Raw genomic sequence first — 11597 nt, 5'->3', positions numbered from 1 at the left:
TGATTCTCACCTACAAATTTTGAGATTTACCTTAATTTTTTTCTAGGTTTGAAATCTAAGGGAAAAAGGATCCCTCAGGGTTTTGAATTGTAAAGAGTGAGAAAAGGTAAACCACCTTTACAAATATAAGAGCAACATTCTTTTAAGGGCAAATAAAAAGATATGAGGTTTATATTTTATATATATATATATATACGTGTGTGTAGGTGTGTGTATGTATGTTATGTGTTATGGTTGATCACTCTCATGACTCATTAATAATTATGTGATTTTAGACACTAAAAGTTAAAACATGAATCCTAATACTTATGTGCACCAAATTCAAATCAATGCGACCAAGTTGTCAAAATTTTATTCATGCTTTAAAAATTAATTAGCCAATGTTCCAACTTCCAACGTTCAAAATAAACGTTATTTTAATTTTTAGCTCAAGGTTCAAGGGGCAACTCGCATGCCTCAACTTTCAAGGCTCATTTATATAGTTTAATCTTTAAACTTTAAACCACCCACCCACAACCCCCCCCCCTCCCCCTTTCCTTTTTCTTTTTACTCTCACGGAGTCTCATCCCGCCTCTGGAGTCTGGCAAATTACAAAATTTGCAAGCTTGGTGCCTCATTTTAATATGCAGTGTCCACTTGCCATTTAGCATTGACTAAAGAGCAACAAGCTACACAAAATCTCAGCGATTCCTTTCCTCATCACATCATCTCAAAGCTACTATAATCAAGAAGAACTCAAAAGCTCCTAAGCATTGGGGGAAAGCTTCTTTCCTCATCCCATCTTTGCCTATGCGATATTGAAGAACTGCAAGAAGAGGTCAGTTTCTCTCTCTGTCTCTCCCAATCCATTGTAGTCTTTTAAGCCTTTATTTGAATGAAAACTTCAGAGTACAAGTTCATTACTTGTGGGATTTGTGTGTGTGTGTGTGTGTGTGTGTGTGTGTGTGTGTGTGTGTGTGTGTGTGAGAGAGAGAGAGAGAGAGGAGAGAGAGCGCTAGATGCATGTATTTATGTATGCGCGTGCATGCATGCGTGTGTGTGTGTGTGAAAGAGAGAGAGAGAGAGAGAGAGAGAGAGAGAGAGGCCCATTCTCTTGATGTGTGCGAATATAAGAGACAAAGTCAACGTGCCATTTCCCAAGGTGTTGGCACATTACACAAAGGCTTTCCCCGTCTGCATTGCATTAATAAAGTACATTGAGGTCGACAATTCATCGATAGGAGTCCAAAAAGTTGTTATGGATGTTTTGCATGCATTACGCGCGCGCGCGGGTGTATGTGTGTGTGTGTGTGTGTGTGTGTGTGTGTGTGTGTGTGTGTGTGTGTGTGAGAGAGAGAGAGAGAGAGAGAGGGCTCTCACACCGGCACTAGAGAAAGAGGGGAGGGAAAATAAGCATTGGTTTTACAATCAACAATCGAGAAAGCGACAAACGACGAAATTCACAATCGAGAATCAAAATTAAAAAATTGACATCGACATCTATGAAATTGAGAGTTGACTCAATTTTTATACTATATATAAAGCACCTTAAAATTTTCAAGGAAGGAGAGACCTTCCATGTGTCACATGCTGTTTCACTTCAAAGATAACCTTTAAAAAAATCTTTAATTGAAAATGCAAAAGGGAAAGGTGAGTACTAGGATGGTAGAAAATGAAAATAAAAAGACTTTTGAGTTGAGAGTGGAAAGTCAAAAAGACCTTAATACTCTATCTAAATTTTTAGTACTTACTAGTAAAACGACGCCGGCTTCGGTGGCGGCATGGCCCCTCTTACCCTCAAGTCCCTTACTCCTTGCAAATTTCATAAAGCAAATCAAGAAAAATATTATCTCTCTCTCTCTCTCTACTTTTGGTCTCATATATCTCTCTCTCACTCTCTCGCTAGGGTGAGTTGGTAGTAGGCACGACTCTCTCTCACTCTCTCGCTAGGGTGAGTTGGTAGTAGGCACGACTCTCTCTTTCTCTTTCTCTCCCCTTCTCTCTTTGGGGTGAGTTGCTATGCCCCGCACAATGTCGCATCTGTTGAAAACAACCCAAAGCTCCTTGCTCGTGGCCAAGTTAGGCATATCCTACAATCAGAGCATTTCAAGAGACGACATCCTGGACAGGAAGCTCCTCAAGCACTTGTGTGCTTTATGAAGTGCACCATATTTGGCATACATGTCGACCAACGACCAAGGGAGTGCCAAGCACGACGACTTCTTTCAACAACCACTGGCTAACACTATCATCGTGAATTATTTTGCACATATCAACATCTTGTGTAATGCCACACGCCTTCAAGGTGCAAGTGTATATGACTGCATTTGGAGAGATGCCCTCTCTGCACCAGCTGAAAATAGCTCTGTCGATATTAAGTACTTCAGCCATGGTGTTCCTGTGTATCAACACTGTTGTATGCCGAAGATAAAACAGGGTGGGAACTCTTCTCCGGAGAGGTGCGTCATGTGGGGACAATGTTGGTGAAATTTGAAAATGAGACTGTTGTTGACGGTTTCGAGGTGCAAGGGAAAGAGGTAGGTGTGGTCTCTCTCTCTCTTCTCTCTGTGTGTTTCGTGCACAAAACTGCCAGGCTGCCAACTTCGCGTATCTCGTGAACTCACCGCTCTCTCTCTCTCTCTCTCTCTCTCTCTCTCTCTCTCTCTCTCTCTCTCTCTCTCTCTCTCTCTCTCTCTCTCTCACTCTCACTCTGCTAAAAACAGCCTAGAGCTTTCTAACCCTAACCCTTGCCTTCAAGATGCAAGCGTATGTGATTGCATCTGGAGAGACATCCTCGCTTCGCATCCACCGAAAACAGCCCATAGCTTCTTGGCTCTGCCCAAGTTGGGCATATGACACAAATACTGCATTCCAAGAGACGACATCTCGGACATTAAGTTCCTCAAGCTCTTTTTGTGCTTAATGAAGTGCACCACAACTGGAATACATGTCCAGCAAGGCAATGCCAAGCACCACGTTTTCTTTCAACAACCCCTAACTAACCATATCATCGTGATTTCTTTTGCACATATCAGCATCTTGTGTAATGCCACATGCCTTCAAGGTGCGATGATTGCATCTTCAGTGAAAACCCGCAGAAAACAACCCAGGCAAGGTGGGCATATCCCGCAGTCAGTGCATTCCAAGAGACGACATACTGGATAGAAAGATCCTCAAGCACGTTTTGTGCTTTATGAAGTGCACCACATTTGGCACACATGTCGACCAAGGCAGTGCCAAGCTTATTGGATCACATCTGGAGAGACAACCTTGCTTCACACCTGCCAAAAAAAGCCCAGAGCTCCTTGGCCCTACCCAAGTTGGACACATCCCACAATCAATGCGTTCAAAGAGCCGACATCTCAGACACAGAGCTCCTCGAGTACTTTTTCTGCTTTATGAAGTGCACCACATGTGGCATACATGTCGACCTAGACAGTGCCAAGCACGACGTTTTCTTTCAACAACCACTGAATAACAATACCATGGTGAATTCTTTTGGCCATATCAGCATCTTGAGCATCACCCACAATCATTGCATTCCAAGAGATGACATCCTGGACAGGATTGCAAGCATACGTTGTCAGGAGTTTTTTGGAGAAAGGGATTGCGCATATGTACATACCCATGCATAGTGCATCGAATAAAGGATTGCCCATTTTTTAGAGCCAAGTGGTTATGTGGGGCCCACATGTGTACAGGTAGGACAGCATGTACATAGTGCAACGATTTTCACTATTATCAATACTAGTGTGTTTTTTCTACAATAAGGAGGATTTGGTAGCACGTAAAACTTCTCGAGGAATCTATCCGCGGGCCGACGACGTGAGGTCAGCAGGTGCGTCAGATGGCATCGAGTGGCGTCAGGAGGCCGAACGGGGTCAATATTTGCACGTGGATGAATACGGACACAAAGTGGTGTTTTCTTGTGAGAGTTATGCAGAAAGGTCATCATTAGGACCACTTTTTGGGTCCACTTCACGTGGTAGCGAGATGCATTATTGGAAAAAAGCTGAGTGCCAGGTGTGCGAATGATGCAAAAAGGTGACAACTATGCACTGCGAGGTCAGTTTTTTGCCTGTTCGGGGTCCATTTGAGGTGATCTAAAAGGCCAAGGGTGCCCAAGTAATAAAGATAAGTGTGGGAACTGAAAAAACTGAGAGAAGACCAGAAAAAACGTGGAGAAGAGAGTAGGAACAGCCGCAAGTGTGTTTTTGCTCATTTTGGAGCCTGTTTTGGCCGTAAACTGCTCATCCGAGGTCGGATTTGAGCACTTTGACATTGTAGACTGGGGTTTTGGGCCGTTCCGAACGCGATGGCGCTGTCCATTTTGCCAAATTACTCACTCTTTTTCTGTTGTTTTTCTGTGTAATCTTCTCTGGTGAGTGAAGCTTCTTCTCCAATTTGTGATTGTATCTGGTATCTTTTACCCATATTGTGTGAGCTGTTTGCCCCATTGGTGTTGGCCCAAGCTCATTTGTATCTAAACATCAGAAGTTCTCCTCTTTTGAGCTGTGTTTTTGTGTGTGTGTGTGTGTGTGTGTGTGTGTGTGTGTGTCTGTGTGGAGTGGGCAAGTGGATAGTCTCTCTCCTCTCACTCCAGAGGTGTGTTCCCTGTCTCGGCCAGGTGTGTTGTGTAAGCCGAGTGGTGCCCCATAGTGTGTGTGTGTGTGTGTGTATCTTCCCAAGAGTGTGTGTCGGGTCATTATAGAGGCGCTGTGTGTGTTTTCATCCCGCTCACATTCTTTTGGCGCCCCCACGGAGGATCTTCTTCGAGTACCTTCTGCTTCGAGCTTCGGGATTACAGGTTGCAGGTTGCAGATTATAGAACAGGTACAGGTACAGGTGATTCACACAGGTACAGGTAGCTGGAGTACAGTGATATACTAGCAGTGATGTCACTTGCAGTTGTTGTGGGAATGCATCACTTGGCGCCTATTTGAGCGCATTGTCTGCTGGATTGTACGTTACTTGTGGAAACTTACATTGTACGCATTTGTGGAGCCATACTTGGTTGTATTTGGCAGTCCCAGCCATTTCTGATACTTGGTCTGGAAGATAGTCATTTCTGAGACTTGACTATATGCAATTTGCATTAGCCTTCGTGTGAGGGTCGATAGCGTGAGGTTTTTATTGAGCTGGGGGATTCTCAAATGTGGAGATCCTTTCGGTGATACAGGTAGCTGGAGCACCCTTTTTGTGACCTCGCCATAGGCTATGTACTAGTGAGTCCTACTTGATGTTCGGGTTCTATTGTTGACAATTTATGCATACATAGACAGTCTATATTTTGGGTTCCTACTGCTCTACTTCTGGGGAAACTCTGTCGAAATTTTCCCAAATTATGATGGCTGGTTTTTTGGTATTTTGAGCCATTTATGCTGTTATGCTACTGAAATTTTGGCAAAATCAGAGGTTGAGTCAGGTGTGCCTTCTTGGGAGCTTCATGGTTGGCTTTAATGGATGATCAAAATGGCCCTCAGTTCACTCCTTTTCATTTAACTCAAAGAATTCAGATTAATGTTCATGTGTCCAGGAAGATCTTTTTCCAGCAGCGCATAGTCTTTATGTTTGGGCCAAGAAGATTGAAAGAGATCCTGGAATGTCCTTTGCCTAATGTCATTCCGATGATTAACTATGAAAACTTATTTGATGTGCATGTGTTTGTCCTTATCTAAAGTTGAGCTCCATTGAAGTTTCTGGGGATTGGGTAGTGAAAAGTTTTGGGTTCTTGCACGTGTGTTCGAAGGGGTTCTCAAAGCATCATAATTTGGGTAGCCATGGCTTTCTCTTATCCGGAGTTTCATGGAAGAAGTGATGAAGATGTGGAGGACTTTCTGGAAAAGATAGAGGTTGCCTGCATTAGCAACCAGATTCATGACCCTGCGCAGATATTACGCCTTCTCCAAATTTGTTTGAAGAGTGATGCACGAGTTTGGTCTAAATCATTTGAAGAGGAGTTACGTGTGGATGATCCACCTGTAAGGTTGAGTTGGGACAATCTACGACATGGGTTGGAAGTGGAGTTTGTGAAGATAGAAGATCCTGACAAAGTGTGGCAAGAAGTACAGGCTTTGGTTCAAAAGGAAGGTGAGCCAGTAGATGCGTACATACGTAAGTTTTCATTGGCATGGGAGTGAATGTGCAAGGCTTTAGCACCACAGGTACCCCCGCCTAACATGATGAAGAAGGACAGGTTCTTAGCTGGTCTTTGGGAGAATATACGTTGGAGGGTGGAGCTAAAGAAGCCTAGGACATATGAGGATGCACTAGAGGTAGCAAGGAACAAAGAGTGGAAGCTGAGGAAAATGAGCCAGTTAGGGGTGGAGTCTTTGCCAATGAGGTCTGAATTTCATCCTATAGAGTCTTTACAAGGGCGCATGTCAGGGGTTCATCATGAACCAGTAGTTCCTGTTACTACTCAGGTTATGCCAGCAGTGGTCACTACAATAGTGCAAGATGATGGGCTAAGGCAAGACATGAGACAAATGGTAGATTTGATGAAGAATCTCAGCCTAAACATGCTAGGTCAAGTGGGAAATAATCGAGGTCGAGGGCGGTTTGCAAATCAACAAGGATGTGAAGAAAGGCCTAGGAATGGTGTTGGACAAAGCAATGTTAGGTTTTGGAGGCAGACGCCCACATGTTATAATTGTGGAGAGTTGGGTCACATCAGCCCGCAATGTGATAAGCCACCAAGGATGGGGGGAGACATGTATCCATTGCCAAGACAGGTGCTAACTAGGTCAAATGATTATGGCATCGAAATTAAGGGAGACGAAGGAACCAGCGGATTAACCCAGGAGGAAAAGGGAAAGACAAAAGTGCTAAGTGTAGTCACCTTGGAGAAGGCATCAAAGCTAGAGGATACATTAGTGATGCCTATTGGGAAGAGGACGACAGAGGAAAAGGAAGAAAGAAGTGTCCCAGGTCCTAGCAAGAAGAAGGGAAAGAGCCATGAAGGCGAGGATGTCAAGGCCAAGAGGAAAAGGAGAGCTCGTCGAAAGTTTCATGTTTCAGATTTTCCACTAGGGGATGGGCAATTAAGCTATGACTTGAGGGAGGATCTGACGAGCAGGAAGGCAGATGTTACTTTTGGGCAGCTTATAGAGATGGTGCCTAAGCTAAAGCGACAGTGGAAGAGGATGGTTAACCCAATGGAGAAAGAGCCAGAGAGAGGTTTAGTGAAGGTGTTGGCAATGGACGAGCTACCAGACATTTGTCCAATAGTAGATGTGTGGCATAAAAGGAAAAATTTGGGACAAGGTTATGTGGATGGCGGAGCCCAAATATGCGTCATAACACACTCATGCGTTGAGAAGATGGGTGTCACAGTTGCTAGGGTGTCAGGTTTTCGGATCAGATTGGCAAACCATCAAAAAGTAAAATGCTTAGGTGTTGTAAAGAGCTTAGAAGTGGAGGCATATGATGCAAAGGCAGTGGTTGATTTTCATGTGATGCCAGCAGGGTTGGGAGCATATCCTATTATACTGGGAAGACCATGGTTATGTGCAGTGGGAGCTGTTCAAGATTGGCGACATGGTACGATTAGCCTCTATGGAAAGACAGGTACCAAGAAGCTTTATAATATGGACACAAGGAAACGATTAGAGGAGCTTTATGAAGATGAGGATGAGTCTAGTGATGAAGACTCTTCCACAGTGATAGATGAGGACAGTGATAGCACTACCAGCAGTGATGAGGATGCTGATGTTGCATTTCTTTTGATGGATAAAGAAATCCAGGAGTGTGGTTGAGTCGCATTTGCGAATGAAGTTGAAGATGAAAGTGAAGGGCCTTATGAAGTGATTGAAGGGTTGATGCAAACCAAGGTTGAGTTGTCAAAGAAGCAGGAATTAATGACGCAAATGATTAGTGGAGACCTCTCAGCTATGGAGAGATGCATTATTGGAAAAAAGCTGAGTGCGAGGTGTGCAAATGATGCAAAAAGGTGACAACTATGCACTGCGAGGTCAGTTTTGGCCTGTTCGAGGTCCGTTTGAGGTCATCTAAAAGGCCAAGGGTGCCCAAGTAATAAAGATAAGTGTGGGAACTGAAAAAACTGAGAGAAGACCAGAAAAAACGTGGAGAAGAGAGGAGGAACAGCCGCAGGTGTGTTTTTGCTCATTTTGGAGCCTGTTTTGGCCATAAACTGCTCATCCGAGGTCGGATTTGAGCACTTTGACATTATAGACTGGGGTTTTGGGCCGTTCCGGACGCGATGGCGCTGTCCATTTTGTCAAATTACTCACTCTTTTTCTGCTGTTTTTCTGTGTAATCTTCTCTGGTGAGTGAAGCTTCTTCTCCAATTTGTGATTGTATCTGGTATCTTTTACCCATATTGTGTGAGCTGTTTGCCCCATTGGTGTTGGCCCAAGCTCATTTGTATCTAAACATCAGAAGTTCTCCTCTTTTGAGCTGTGTTTTTGTGTGTGTGTGTGTGTGTGTGTGTGTGTGTCTGTGTGGAGTGGGCAAGTGGATAGTCTCTCTCCTCTCACTCCAGAGGTGTGTTCCCTGTCTCGGCCAGGTGTGTTGTGTAAGCCGAGTGGTGCCCCATAGTGTGTGTGTGTATCTTCCCAAGAGTGTGTGTCGGGTCATTATAGAGGCGCTGTGTGTGTTTTCATCCCGCTCACAACGTGATTGCATTTGGAGAGATGCCCTCACTCTCCATCTGTTGAAAACAGCCCAGAGCTTCCTCACCCAAGGTGGGCATATCCCGCAATCAGTGCATTCCAAGAGATGACATACCGAACAGGAAGATCCTCAAGCACTTTTTGTGCTCTATGAAGTGCATCACATTTTTCATACATGTCGACCAAGGCAGTGCCAAGCTTATGTGATCACATCTGGAGAGAGAGCCTCACTTCGCACCTGCCAAAAACAGCCCAGAGCTCCTTGGCCCTACCCACGTTGGGCATACCGCACAATCAATGCATTCGAAGAGCTGACATCTCGGACACAAAGCTCCTCAAGTACTTTTTTTGCTTTATGAAGTGCACCACATGTGGCATACATGTCGCCCTAGACAGTGCCAAGCACGAAATTTTCCTTCAACAACCACTGAATAACAATATCATCGTGAATTCTTTTGGCCATATCAGCATCTTAAGCACCACCCACAATTAGTGCATTCCAAGAGGTGACATCCTGGACAGGATTGCAAGCGTACGTGATTGCATTTGGAGAGATGCCCTCACTCTCCATCTGCTGAAAACAGCCCAGAGCTTCCTCACCATGATGCCTTCAAGATGCAAGAATATGTGATTGCATCTGGAGATACACCCTCGCTTTGCATCCGTCGAAAACATCCCAGAGCTTCATGGCCATGCCCAAGATGGGCATATCCCGCAATCAATGCATTCACAGAGACGACATCCCGGACAGGAAGCTCCTCAAGAACCTGAAGTGCACTACATTTGGCATACATGTCAAGCGAGGCAGAGCCAAGCACAACGTTTTCTTTCAAGAACCACCTCTCTTTTCTTTTCCTCGGAACGTCTCTCTCTCTCTCTCTCTCTCTCTCTCTCTCTCTCTCTCACACACACACACACACACACACACACACACACACACACACAAAGAGACGACATCTTGGACAGGAAGCTCCTCGAGTACTTTTGTGATTTATGAAGTGCACGACATATGGCATACATGTCAACCTAGAGGGTGCCAAGCACGACATATTTCTTTCAACAACCACTAACAAACAATTCCATCGTGAATTCTTTTGGCCATATCAACATCTTGGGCACCACCCACGGTCGGTTAATTCCAAGAGACGACATCCCAGACACGATTTCAAGCATACGTGATTGCATATGGAGAGATGCCCTCACTCTCTATCTGTGTTGAAAACAGCCCAGAGCTTCCTCAACCTGATGCCTTCAAGATGTAAGCATATGTAATTGCATCTGGAGACACACCCTTGCTTTGCATCCGTCGCAAACAGCCCAGGGCTTTATGGCCTTGCCCAAGATGGGCATATCTCGCAAGCAATACATTCACAGAGACGACATCCCGGTCAGGAAGCTCCTTAAGCACTTTTTGTGCTTAATGAAGTGCACCACATCTAGTATACATGTCCAGCCAAGCACGACGTTTTCTTTCAAGATCGCTTCTCTTTTCTTTTACCCGGCAAAAAGAGCCGAGAGCCGAGAGATTCTTGGTCCTGCCCAAGTTGGTCATATCCCACATTCAGTGCATTCCAAGAGACGACATCCTGAACAAGAAGCTCTTGAAGCACTTTTTGTGCATTATGAAGTGCACAACATTTGGCATACATGTTGCTAAGGCAGTGCCAAGCTTATGTGGTTGCATCTAGAAAGACATCCTCGCTTCGCACCTGCTAGAAACAACCCTTAGCTTCTTGGCCCTACCCAAGTTGGGCATATTCAGCAATCATTGCATTAAAAGAGACGACATCTTGGATAGGAAGCTCCTCGAGTACTTTTGTGATTTATGAAGTGCACGACATCTGGCATACATGTCAACCTAGAGGGTGCCAAGCACGACATATTTCTTTCAACAACCACTCACTAACAATGCCATCGTGAATTCTTTTGGCCATATCAGCATCTTGGGCACCACCCACAGTCAATTCATTCCAAGAGACGACATCCCAAACACGATTGCAAGCATGTGTGGTTGCATATGGAGAGATGCCCTCACTCTCTATCTGTGATGAAAACAGCCCAGAGCTTCCTCACCCTGATGCCTTCAAGATGTAAGCATATATAATTGCATCTGGAGAGACACCCTTGCTTTGCATGCGTCGAAAACAGCCCAGAGCTTCATGGCCATGCCCAATATGGGCATATCTTGCAAGCAATACATTCACAAAGACGACATCCCGGTCAGGAATCTCCTCAAGCACTTTTTGTGCTTAATGAAGTGCACCACATTTGGCATACATGTCCAGCCAAGCACGATGTTTTCTTTCAAGAACTGCTTCTCTTTTCTTTTACCCGGTAAAAACAGCCGAGAGCCGAGAGCTTCTTGGTCTTACCCAAGTTGGGCATATCCCGCAATCAGTGCATTCCAAGAGACGACATCGTGGATAGGAAGCTCTTGAAGCACTTTTTGTGCTTTATGAAGTGCACAACATTTGGCATACATGTGGCTAAGGCAGTGCCAAGCTTATGTGATCGCATCTAGAAAGACATCCTCGCTTTGCACCTGCTAGAAACAACCTTGAGGTTCTTGGCCCTACCCAAGTTGGGCATATTCCGCAATCATGGCATTCAAAGAGACGACATCTTGGACAGGAAGCTCCTCGAGTATTTTTGTGATTTATGAAGTGCACGACATCTGGCATACATGTCAACCTAGAGGGTGCCAAGCACGACATATTTCTTTCAACAACCACTAACTAACAATGCCATCGTGAATTCTTTTGGCCATATTAGCATCTTGGGCACCACCCACAGTTAGCTCATTCCAAGAGACGACATCCCAAACACGATTGCAAGCATGCGTGGTTGCATATGGAGAGATGCCCTCACTCTCTATCTGTGATGAAAACAGCCCAGAGCTTCCTCACCCTGATGCCTTCAAGATGCAAGCATATGTAATTGCATCTGGAGAGACACCCTTACTTTGCATCCGTTGAAAACAGCCCA

At 44.8% G+C, this 11597-nt stretch overlaps 1 pseudogene; it reads left to right on the top strand.

The window, feature by feature from the left end:
• Window positions 1-10771: 10771 nt before the first annotated feature.
• LOC147453346 (uncharacterized) lies at window positions 10772-11351 on the top strand (annotated as a pseudogene).
• The last annotated feature ends 246 nt before the right edge of the window (window positions 11352-11597 follow it).

Source organism: Adiantum capillus-veneris, chromosome 7 (assembly GCF_014529385.1).
Source record: "Adiantum capillus-veneris isolate H3 chromosome 7, ASM1452938v2, whole genome shotgun sequence".
Lineage (NCBI taxonomy): Eukaryota > Viridiplantae > Streptophyta > Polypodiopsida > Polypodiales > Pteridaceae > Adiantum > Adiantum capillus-veneris.
The sequence above is the reverse complement of the archived record's forward strand: the minus strand, read 5'-3'. Positions and strand labels throughout refer to the sequence as shown.